Below are 12,385 nucleotides of genomic sequence, written 5' to 3' on the forward strand. Positions count from 1 at the left end.
ACTAGGGAACGGGCATGGTGACACACGCCCATAATCCAAGCAACTCAGGAAGCAGACGTTGAAGGATTGCTGTGAGTTCAAGGTCAGCCTGGGTTAGAGTGAGACCCTACCTCGAAAACACAAAACAAAACCAAAAAAACTAGGGGCTCAGCTGTTAAAGATTGCACTTGCTTGCAAAATCTGCCTGTTCGGGTTCTATTCCCCAGGAATCTCTCAAAGTACACAAAGTGGTACATGCATCTGGAGTTAATTTGCAGTAACAAGAGGTACTGGCACACCCATGCTCAGTTGCTCTCTTTTTCTCAAAAATAATGTACGCCTTTAATCCCAGCACTCTGGAGGCAGAGGGAGGAGGATTGCCAAAAGTTCACAGCCACCCTGAGACTACATGGTGAATTCTAGGTAAACCTGAGAGAATGTGAGACCTTACCTAGGGAAAAAAAAAAATGCCAGGTGTGGTGATGCACATCTTTAATCCCAGCATTTGGAAGGCAGAGGTAGGAGAATCATTGTTCAAGGCCAGCATGAAATCTGAAACTTCAAAGTGAGTTCCAGGTCATCCTGGGCTAGAGTTAAACCCTACCTTGGGAAAAGTAACCAAAAAAATAAATTAAAAAAAAACAAAAAAAAAAACTATTCCTGGAGAGGTGGCCCAGTGATTAAAGGAGCTTGCTTGCAACGCCTGACAACCAGGATTCAATTCCCCAACCCTGACATACACACACACCTCCTAGCAGCTTTCCTGAGCCATTGTGATTTTTTTTTCATTGTAATTATTTTGAATATAGCTAGAGGAGCTGGGGTAAAAGTGCTTGCTTGCAAAGCCTGCCAGCCCAGGTTCAATTCCTTAGCCATCCACATAAAGTCAGATAGGCATTCACTTGTAGCAGCAAAGGCCACTGACAATCTCCTTTAATAAAATAAAAATTTGGGCTGGAGAGATGGCTTAGCGGTTAAGCGCTTGCCTGTGAAGCCTAAGGACCCCGGTTCGAGACTCAGTTCCCCAGGTCCCACGTTAGCCAGATGCACAAGGGGGCGCACGCGTCTGGAGTTCGTTTGCAGAGGCTGGAAGCCCTGGCGCGCCCATTCTCTCTCTCTCCCTCTATCTGTCTTTCTCTCTGTGTCTGTCGCTCTCAAATAAATAAATAAAAATTAAAAATAAATAAATAAAATAAAAATTTTTTTAGTCAAGTATGGTGGCTCACACCTTTAATCCCAGGACTCAGGAAGCAGAGGTTGGAGGATTACCATGAGTTCAAGGTCACCCTGAGACTACATAGTGAATTCCAGGTCAACCTGAGCTAGAGTGAGACTCTACCTCAAAAAAACAAAAACAGAAACAAGCCAGATGGAGAGGGGGCATATGCAGCTGAAGGCCCTGTTATGCACGTCCTATCTGTCTCTCTTCTATCTCTCTACTTGCAAATAAATAATTTTTAATTTTATTTTAGAGAGAGAACAAGGCAAAGAAAAAGAATGGGTATACCAGGGCCTCTAGCCACTGCAAACAAGTTCCAGACACATGTGTGCCACCTTGTGCATCTGTCTTACATGTGTACTGGGGAATTGAACCTTGGTACTTTGGCTTTGCAAGCAAGGGCCTTCAGTGCTAAGACTTCTCTCTAGCCCAATAAAAATATTTTAAATAAATAAATAAACCAATGTAGAGCTAGTGTCCTGGGTATGACGCCCTCTCATTATAGCAGTTACTTTTCTCTGCTAGGACAAAGCCCCTGACCAGAAACAGCTTATGGGAGGGATGACTTTATTTGAGCTTATAGTTTCAAAGAAAAGTTTGTTCATAGTGGGGAAAGCGTGTCAGGCTTGAGCAGGAAGCCTGGGTCACATCTCCACATCAACAGGAAGTAGTTCCCTGTGAGCTAGCTCTGAACACTCAGTGGGCTGGATTAATAAACCTCCAGGTCTTCCCTCAATAACACAACCCTTCCAACCAGGTTCCACTTCCCAGAGGCTCCACAACTTTCCCAGATTGTAACCAGCTGGGGCCAAATAGTCAAAACATGTGAGGAATAAGCAGAGAGGTAAAACAAAATCCAGAGTTTTGGTTTTACAAGGTAGGGTTTCACTCTAGCCAGGCTGACCTGGAATTCACTATGTAGTCTCAGGATGGCCTCGAATTCACGGGGATCTTCCTACCTCTGCCTCCCGAATGCTGGGGTTAAAGGAATGCACAACCACGCTGGCCCCATTTTCCATTCCACAAACGTGTATGGAGTAGATGCTGGATGCAAGGAACTGAATTAGTGGCTGGGAATACAAACAGATGAATAAAACTGGGAAAGCCTGACCTATGTGAGAAAAAAATTATAACAATCACTACAATTCAGTCTTCTGTTTGTTTGTTTGTTTATTTATTTTGTTGTTTTTGTTTTAAGTAAGGTCTCCAGGCTGACCTGGAACTCACTCTGTAGCTCAGGCAGACCTTAAACATTCAGAAATCCTTACACCTCAGTCTCCCAAGTGCTAGAATTAAAGACATGCACCACCACACCCAGACTATAATTCAGTCTTAAATGAAAATATTGAATGCATTTAGATTACAAAGGGGAGTGATTCTGGCCTGGCCATGTTAGGCAAGTTTTTTTTTTAATGTATTTTTTTAAATTTTTTATTTATTTATTTGAGAGCGACAGACACAGAAAGACAGATAGAGGGAGAGAGAGAGAATGGGCGCGCCAGGGCTTCCAGCCTCTGCAAGCGAACTCCAGACGCGTGCGCCCCCTTGTGCATCTGGCTAACGTGGGACCTGGGGAGCCGAGCCTCGAACCGGGGTCCTTAGGCTTCACAGGCAAGCACTTAACCGCTAAGCCATCTCTCCAGCCCAGTTAGGCAAGTTTTAATCTACAACTCTACTTTTCCTAGAATCTAATCCAGCTTGCTTTACCACTGTACATAAGAAATTCGTTCTTGCCAGGTGTGGTGGCACACACCTTTAATCCCAGCACTTGGGAGGCAGAGGTAAGAGAAAGATCTCCCTGAATTCCAGGCCACCCTGAGACTACCTAGTGAATTCTAGATCAGCATGGGCTACAGGGAGACCCTACCTCGAAAAAACAAACAAGCAAGAAAAAAAAAATCATTCTTTAATCATTATTATTATTTTTTTTTTTTTTGAGGTAGGGTCTCCCTCTAGCCCAAGCTGACCTGGATGGAATTCACTATGTAGTCTCAGGGTGGCCTCGAACTCTAGGCAATCCTCCTACCTCTGCCTCCCTAGTGCTAGGATTAAAGGCATACGTCACCATGCCTGGCTTTTAATCATTAATTTAACAAGCACCATAGTCACCTATATTTGACTCCTGGGCCTCCAGGTTCCAGAAGCAAATGTAACCATTATTAACAAACCAAAGAGCCCAGTCTACAAATAATCTTTTTTTGTTTGTTTTGTTCTTGTTTTTGTTTCTAGGTAGGGTCTCTCTCTAGCCCATGCTGACCTGGAATTCACTATGTAGTCTTGGGCTGTCCTCAAACTCACAGCAATCCTCCTGCTTCTGCCTAGTATTAAAGTCATGTGCCACCATACCTGGCTCTTTTCTGTGCTAAGAGTTGAACCCAGAGCCTTATGCACAGGAGGCAAGCTGTCTACCACTGAGCCACACCTCCAGCACCCCAAGGAAATATTACAGAAAGGAAGCCACAGTTACTACAGGTCTTCTGACAGTGTAGAAATTATAAGCATGTTACCCCATTAGCCATCTTTCTAAATATAAATCTAGACATGTATCTTCATTGCCCAAACCCTTTCCGTGGCTTCCCATTATCTTTGAGGTTCCAGCACCACTAGAGAGCCCAGGTTCTGACTGGCTTCTCTAACTCCATCTGTTCCTACACTCCAGACTTCTCCCACCCCAGCACCTCCTCCCCAATCTTATTTAGCTCCAGCCAGTCAACCTGAACCTTTGTCTTCCACCTGCCACACTCAATAGATGGCTCTCTTCTCTGTGCCACCATTTCACTTTAACCATTTTTATCCAGCTGGGGGTTTGTCACACCATATTGCAAACAGGTCTCTTCCTTTAGAATGAAAGTTTGAACACCAGGGGTGGTGGCATACACTTTTAATCCCAGCACTTGGGAGGCAGAGGTGGGAGGATTGCCGTGAGTTCGAGGCCACCCTGAGACTCCTTAGTGAATTCCAGATCAGCCTGGGCTAAAGTGAGACCCTACTTCAAAAAAAAAAAAAAAAAAAGAAAAGAAAAGAGAGAGAGAGAGAGAGAGAGAAAGGGAAAAAAAGAGAGAAAGAATGAGAGTGAGAGGATGGCCATATCAAGGCCTGTTGCCACTGCAAATGAACTCCAGACACATGTGCCACTTTGTGAATCTGGCTTTACATAGATACCTAGGAACAGAACCCAGTCCTTCAGGTTTTGTAAGTAAGTACCTTTAACTAGCTCAAATTTTGTGCTTTCTTTCTTTCTTTCTTTTTTTTTTTTTTTTTTTTTTTTTCAAGGTAGGGTCTCACTCTAGCCCAGGCTGACCTGGAATTCACTATGCAATCTCAGGGTGGCCTCCAACTCACGGTGATCCTCCTAACTCTGCCTCGCCAGTGCTGGGATTAAAGGTGTGTGCCACCACACCTGGCTTAATTTCCGTTTTTCATAAGCCACATAATTTATAGGATTTTGTTATTTTGTTGTAGCTGCCATCTGTACCACTCCACTGCAACATTCCACTCCAAGGTCACCAGCAATCGCTTTAATATTAAACTCATTTGACTTCAGTCCTTTCTCACCATTCTCCTGCACTTGAGCTGTGAGTCACTCATTATCACCAAGCCCTCACACTCCTTTGCTTTTCCTCCCACCTTTCCAGCTATTCCTCGGGTTCCTTTGAGGCTTTCTCTCCTGTCAGTCAATTAGAATGCCCAGTTTCTTAGAGTTCTACCTGGCTGTCTTTCTTCAGCACTCACAGGCTCTTGGGGCTCTTGCTTCTGTTCCCATAACTAGCACGTTTTGCTGACTACTGCCAAATCCCTACCCCGGCCCCCCCTCCCCCGTGTCCTTCTGAATTTAGTATCCATGTGCACTCCCTTCACTGGATATCTTCATGTCAGTGAAAGCCAGGGAAGAAAATGACTAAGGGTAGAGCTCACTGTAGAGCACTAGCCTAGCATGCGTGAGGCCCTGGGTTCCATCCTCAGCACAAAAGTAAACAAGTAAAGATTAAGAAATGAATGAAGGTCGTCTGACAGCTCAGTTCAACCGATTCAAAAGAAAAGTGGTGCCGGGCAGGAGTGGTGGCATCCACCTTTAATCCCAGCACTCAGGAGGCAGAGGTAGGAGTATTGCTGTGAGTTCAAGGCCATCCTGAGACTACATAGTGAATTCCAGGTCAGCCTGGACTAGAGTAAAACCCTACCTTGAAAACAAACAAACAGAAAAAAGAAAAAAAAAAACAAAAACAGGGTGAACAGTATGGTGGTGCATGTCTTTAATCTCAGCGTTTAGGAGGCAGAGGTAGGAGGATCACCATGAGTTTGAGGCCACCTTGAGACTACATAGTGAATTCTAGGTCAGCCTGGGCTAGAGTGAAACCCTACCTCCGGCAAGAAAGAAAGAAAGCAGGAAGGCAAGCAAGCAAGCTGGATGTACTGGCTCATGCCTATTATCCCAGCAACCAAAAGGCTGAAGTTGGAGGATCTCAATGAGTTCAAGGCCAGCCTGGAGTACAAAGTGAGTTCCACATCAGCTTGGGCTAGAATGAGACCCTGCTTCAAATTACAAATAGAAGATTCCAAAGTCAATTCATGCCAGGCATGGTGGCTTGTACCTATAATGCCAGCATTGGGAAGGCTGAGGCAATAGGATTGCTATAAGTTTGAGGTAAACAGGCTGCGTAAATTCTAGGCTAGCCTAGACTACAGAGGAAGACTCCACTATGTCCCAGGCCCAACCCCCACACACAGAAAAGTGAATTCATGACTGGACCAGTCTGAGCTTCAAACTTCTTCATCCTTTGTCCCAATTTCAGTAAACAGATGTTGTAGTTACCTACTTGTTGTAACAAAGCACCCAACCCAAAGCAGCTGATGGGAGGAAACTTTGTTTTTAATGTTTGTTTATTTTTATTTATTTATTTGAGAGAGACAGACAAAGAGGCAGAGAGGCGTGGAGGGAGAGAATGGGTGTGCCACGGCCTCCAGCCACCGCAAATGAACTCCACATGCATGTGCTACCTTGTGCATCTGGCTTACCTGGGCGCTGGGGAATCAAGCCTTGAACCAGGGTCATTAGGCTTCACAGGCAAGGGCTTAGCCACTAAGCCATCTCTCCAACCCCCCTTTTTTTTGGCTTATCGTCTCCAGGGGAAGCACCATGATGGCAGGGAAAAAAGATAATAGAACAGAGGCTGCACATCACCTCTTTGCCAATATCAGATGGACAACAGCAGCAGGAGAGTGAGCCAACCAGCACTGACCAAACTGGGGGCTGATAAACCTCAAAATCCACCCCCAGCAACACACTTTCTCCAGCCAGGCTCTACCTCCCAAATTGCTACTAGAGCTTATAGGGGGACATATGATCCAAACCACTACACCACCACTATGCAATCAGAAAATCAAGTCAGGGCTGGAGAGAGGGCTTGGCAGTTAAGGTGCTTGCCTGTGAAGCCTAAGCACCCAGGTTCGACTCCCAAGAACCCACATAAACCAGCTGCACAAGGTCACACATGCACACAAGGTCACACATGTGCACAAGGTAGCGCACGTGTCTGGAGTTCGGTTGCAGTTGCTAGGGACCCTGGTATATCAATTCATACTCTCTCACATGCATACACGCAGGTTTTCTCTCACACATTAAAAAAAAAAGGTCAGGCATGGTGGCACATGCCTTTAATTCCAGCACTCTAGAGGCAGAGGTAGGAGGATTGCCATAAATTCGAGGACACCCTGAGATTACATAGTGAATTCCATGTCAGCCTGGGCTAGAGCAAGACCTTACCTTGAAAAACCAAAGCCAAAAAAGAAAAATAAAAAATCAGTCAGAAATCCAGCTATTGAGCTGGAGAGGTGGCTCAGCAGTTATGATACTTGTCTGCAAAGGCTGATGGCCCAGGTTTGATTACTCAGTACCCACATAAAGCCAGATACACAAAGTGTATCTGGAGTTTGTTTACAGCAGCTAGAAGCCTTGGCTTGCCCATTCTCATTCATTCTCTCTCTCTTTCTCTTCTTGGAAATAAATAAAGAAATGAAGCTGGACGTGGTGTCACACACCTTTAATCCCAACACTTCGGTGAAAGAGGTAGGAGGATCGCCATGAGTTCAAGGCCACCCTGAGATGACATAGTGAATTGCAGGTCAGCCTGGCCTTGAGTGAGACCCTACCTCAAAAATAAGGGGTGGGGGTTGGAGAGATGGCTTAGCGGTTAAGGCACTTGCCTGCAAAGCCAAAGGATGCTGGTTCAACTCTCCAGGACCCATGTAAGCCAGATGTATAAGGGGGCACTTGCCTCTGGAATGTGTTTGCAGTGGCTGGAGGCCCTGGTGCACCCATTCTCTCTCTCTGTCTTCCTCTTTCTTGCAAATAAATAAATTAATTAAATATACTTAAAAAAAAAAGAAAGAAATAAAGCTATTACCCTTGTCTCCTAACCACTTCTTCCTATTGCGTCAGTTCTTCCACGACTTCAGCTCAGTGCACCGTACCTGCACTCCAGTGAGTGCTCCTGGTTGCCGCACTTCACACCGTCGGTCCACAGAAAAATGCTGCAAAGCAGAGCTACCATCCCTCCTACTTCATGGAGCACAGGAAGGTAGAGTAACTCACCCAAGATTGCAAGTGTCAAAGCTGGCACACAAAGCCAGGCAGTGTGGCTTCCAGCTCCATGCTTTCAGGCACTCTGCCGTTATACCACAACTACTAAGGTAGTGCATGTTGCATTCTTGCTTGGCTTGTTCCCCCTGCTAGACAACGTGTTTTTTGAAGTCGGGGACTGATTTGTATTCACAGTAGCATCCTCGGTGAAAAAGACAATGCCTGATAAACAGTGCCCACCCATCTACCCAGTGAGTTAGGTAATTCCCTAGAGAAAAACAAAGTATGACCAAATGAATAATGGAGCAGATGGAAGGATCCATTTAGTTATATCCAAGATTACAGATTGGTTTTGGGGGGGGTAGCATTTTCTACTTGTTTTGTGCTATGGATTGAATAGAGTCTCAAACAAGGATGGCTTTGCTACTGAGCTCCAGTCCCAGGCCTGAAAGTTTTGGAGTTTATTCAAGGATTAATAAACAGAAGATTGAGGCTGGGAAGATGGCTCAACAGTTAAAGACCTGGGTTCAATTCCCCAGTACCCATGTAAAGCTGGATGCAAAGTAGCACATGGGTCGAGAGTTCCTTTGCACAGGCAAGAGATCCCTACACACACACACACACACACACACACACACCCCAGAACACACAACACAGTTTCAAATAAATACATATTTTTTTACGGTAGTGTCTCAATGTAGCCCAGGCTGACCTGGAATTCGCTATATTCTCAGTGTGGCCTCAAACTTTAGGTGTTTCTCCTACTTCTGCCTCCCCAGGTTCTGGGATTAAAGGGTGTGTGCTGCCATGCCTGGCAAACAAAGTTCAGACACATGTGCCACATTGTATATCTGGCTTTATGTGGGTGCTGGCAAATCAAACCTGGGTCCTTAGGCTTTGCAGGCAAGCATCTTAACTGCTAAGTGATCTCTTCAGCCCCTAATTTGTTTTTAAAGTAAATCCACTTTTATTTATTTATTTTGGGGGGTGGGTTTCAAGGTAGGGTTTCACACTCGCCAAGGCTGGAACTCACTATGTAGTCTCAGGATGACCTTGAACTCATGTCAGCCCCTAATTTTTTTTTCTCAATTTTTATTAACATTTTCCATGATTATAAAAAATATCCCATGATTATACCCTCCCCCCCCACTTTCCCCTTTGAAATTCCATTCTCCATCATAATCCCTCCCCATCTCAATCAGTCTCTCTTTTATTTTGATGTCATGATCTTTTCCTCCTCTTATGATGGTCTTGTGTAGGTAGTGTCAGGCACGGTGAGGTCATGGATATGCAGGCCATTTTATGTCTGGAGGAGCATGTTGTAAGGAGTCCTACCCTTCCTTTGGCTCTTACATTCTTTCCGCCACCTCTTCTGCATTAGACCCTTGGAAGGTGTGATTGAGATGTTACTCAGTACTCCAGTCACTTCTTTCCAACACTATGATACCTTCTGAGTCATCCCAAGGTCACTGCCATCTGAAAAGAGAAGATTCTCTACCCAAAGTGAGAGTAGCGTTAATATAAGGGTATAAATATTAAGAGAAGTGCTTACTGGATGGTTTGATAAGCATAGTATATACACTTATCCAGACATCAGCAGATGTTACACCCCTAGGGCTCATGATGACCCCTGTTTTAAGTTTTCAGTATCAGGGATGTGTTCCCCCCAATGGAGCAGGCCTCCAGTCCAATTGGAGGGCAGTTGGTTTCCACCATGACAGACGTGCCATTATTGCACCATTGGCTTATTTGGCCTGGCTGGCCAATTTTAAGGCTTGCAGTGTCCACTGTTGAGTATCTTCACTGGTGGTATCTCTCTCTCACATTGAACTACATGTAGAATGTCAGCCCCTATTTTTAAAAACATTTTATTATTTGTGTGTGCCTGTGTGTATGGGTGCACCAGGGCCTCTTGCTGCTGCAAACTAATAATAGATACTTACATGGGTGGCTTGGGAATTGAACCCTGATCACCATGCTTTACAAATAAGGACCTTTAACCACTGAGCCATTTCCCCAGTCTCACTACTAATTTTGTTTGTTTGTTTTTAAAAAAATTTTTTTTAAATATTTTTTTTCTGTTTTTTTAAAATATTTTTTGTTCATTTTTTATTTATTTATTTGAGAGCAACAGACACAGAGAGAAAGATAGATAGAGGGAGAGAGAGAGAATGGGCGCGCCAGGGCTTCCAGCCACTGCAAACGAACTCCAGACGCGTGCGCCCCCTTGTGCATCTGGCTACCGTGGGACCTGGGGAATTCAGCCTCAACCCGGGGTCCTTAGACTTCACAGGCAAGCACTTAACCACTAAGCCATCTCTCCAGCCCTGTTTTTTAAAAATTTTTTGTTTATTTTAATTTACTTGAGAGTGACAGAGAGAGAGAGAGAAGCAGATAAAGAGAGAGAATGGGCGCACCGGGGCCTCCAGCTGCTGCAAACGAACTCCAGATGGGTGTGCCCCCTTGTGCATCTGGCTAACCTGGGTCCTGGGGAATGGAGCCTTGAACCAGGCTCCTTAGGCGTCACAGGCAAGTGCTTAACCACTAAGCCATCTCTCCAAGCCCTGTTTGTTTTAAAGGTATGATCTCACTCTAGCCCAGGCTGACTTGGAATTCACTATATAGTTTCAGGCTGGCCTTATAAAGTTATCCTCCTACCTCTGTCTCATAAGTGCTGGGATTAAAGGCATGCACCACCACACCCGGCTCACTACTAAATTTTTTTTTTTAATTGTTCATTTTTATTTATTTATTTGAGAGCGACAGACAGAAAGAGAAAGAGGCAGACAGAGAGAGAGAGAGGGAGAATGGGCGCATCAGGGCTGCCAGCCACTGCAAACGAACTCCAGATGCCTGCACCCCCTTGTGCATCTGGCTTACCTGGTTCCTGGGGGATGGAGCCCCCAACCCTTGTCCTTAGGTTTCACAGGCAAGCGCTTAAAGGCTAAGCCATCTCTCCAGCCCTACTACTAAATTTTTTTAACTGCTTTTCTTTTTCTTTTAAAATGAGGGCTAGCTGGGCATGGTGGTGCACACCTTTAATCCCAGAATTTGGGAGACAGAGGTAGGAGGATCACTGTGAGTTTGTGGCCACCCGAGACCACATAGTGAGTTCCAGGTCAGCCTGAGCTAGAGAGCCAGACCCTACCTTTAAAAAAAAAGTGTGTGGGGGGGGCGATTTCCTTCCATGTCACTCAAATTGTGTTAAGGACCCAATTCCAATGCTATGCACATCAGCTTTAGATAGAGTGTCATGCTGGATCTGAGAAGTGAACTTTAAATTGAGGTAACAAAAATGTAAGCTCAAGCAGAGTTTCAATTTGCCAGGGAGGTCACTGTAAGTGTTTATATTCAGCACTGCCTGGTGTGCAGTGTTTATTGTGTAAATTACTGAATCATAATAAACAGATAATGGTTTTTCTTAAACTGTAGCAAGTCAAATGCTTGCTGTGCAGCTCTTGGCAGCCCTGGGAGATGGAAACATCTATGCCTAAATTTGTCCTTTCCTATTTCATCTCCTCTCTTTGTTCAATCCTTCCTCTCTGACTCCCCAGGGCATTTTCCTTAATCCTCTCACCTCTTGGGCAAAATTCTATCCAGTGCCACTGCCACATCAGGATCTCTTCCAGACACCTGGGTTCAGCAAAACAGTTACTTTCTTTTTCTCCCACTGGGTAGTAAAACAGTGCCAACTGAGGCTCTGAGCCTCATTAGATAGATGAAGCAAGCAGTCCAGCACATCACTGTATATAAACACAGCCTAACTCTACCCTCAGAACCTGTACTAACGCCCCTTTGGTCATGGTCTTCTTTCCTTGCATGGCTTTCATGAAGAAATAATTATGATTTATAAGATGTAATGAATTACAGCTTATCTATTTATTTATTTGGCTTCTTGAGGCAGGGTCTCACTGTAGCTCAGGCTGCCCTGGAATTCACCATGTAGTCTCAGAGTGGCCTGGAACTCACGGAGATCCTCCTACCTCTGCCTCCCAAGTGTTGGTATTAAAGGCTGTGCCACCATGCCCAGCAAATTACAGTTTATAAACTGTAAACACAATGTTAATGTTTTTCCTGAAAGCCAAGTTAGAACAAAAAAGAAAAAAAAAATCTCTGTCTAGAAAGATTAGAGGTAAAACAAAACATTTGAAATAAATGTTCTTGGGCTGGAGAGATGGCTTAGCGGTTAAGCGCTTGCCTGTGAAGCCTAAGGACCCCGGTTCGAGGCTCGGTTCCCCAGGTCCCACGTTAGCCAGATGCACAAGGGGGCGCACGCGTCTGGAGTTCGTTTGCAGAGGCTGGAAGCCCTGGCACGCCCATTCTCTCTCTTCCTCTATCTGTCTTTCTCTCTGTGTCTGTCGCTCTCAAATAAATAAATTAAAAATTAAAAAAAAAACTTTAAAAAAAAAAAAAGAAAGAAATGTTCTAGCTGAATAGTCCCAAGGACTGGCCGGCAGGCCTTCAGTCCCAGTATTTGGGAGGCAGAGGTAGGAGGATCTCCGTGAGTTCCAGGCCACCATGAGACTACAGAGTGAATCCCAGGTCAGCCTGGGCCAGAGTGAGACCCTACCTTGAAAAAAGAAAGAAAGAAAGAACAGCCAAAGGAA

This window comes from Jaculus jaculus, chromosome 9 (assembly GCF_020740685.1).
Source record: "Jaculus jaculus isolate mJacJac1 chromosome 9, mJacJac1.mat.Y.cur, whole genome shotgun sequence".
Classification (NCBI taxonomy): Eukaryota; Metazoa; Chordata; class Mammalia; order Rodentia; family Dipodidae; genus Jaculus; species Jaculus jaculus.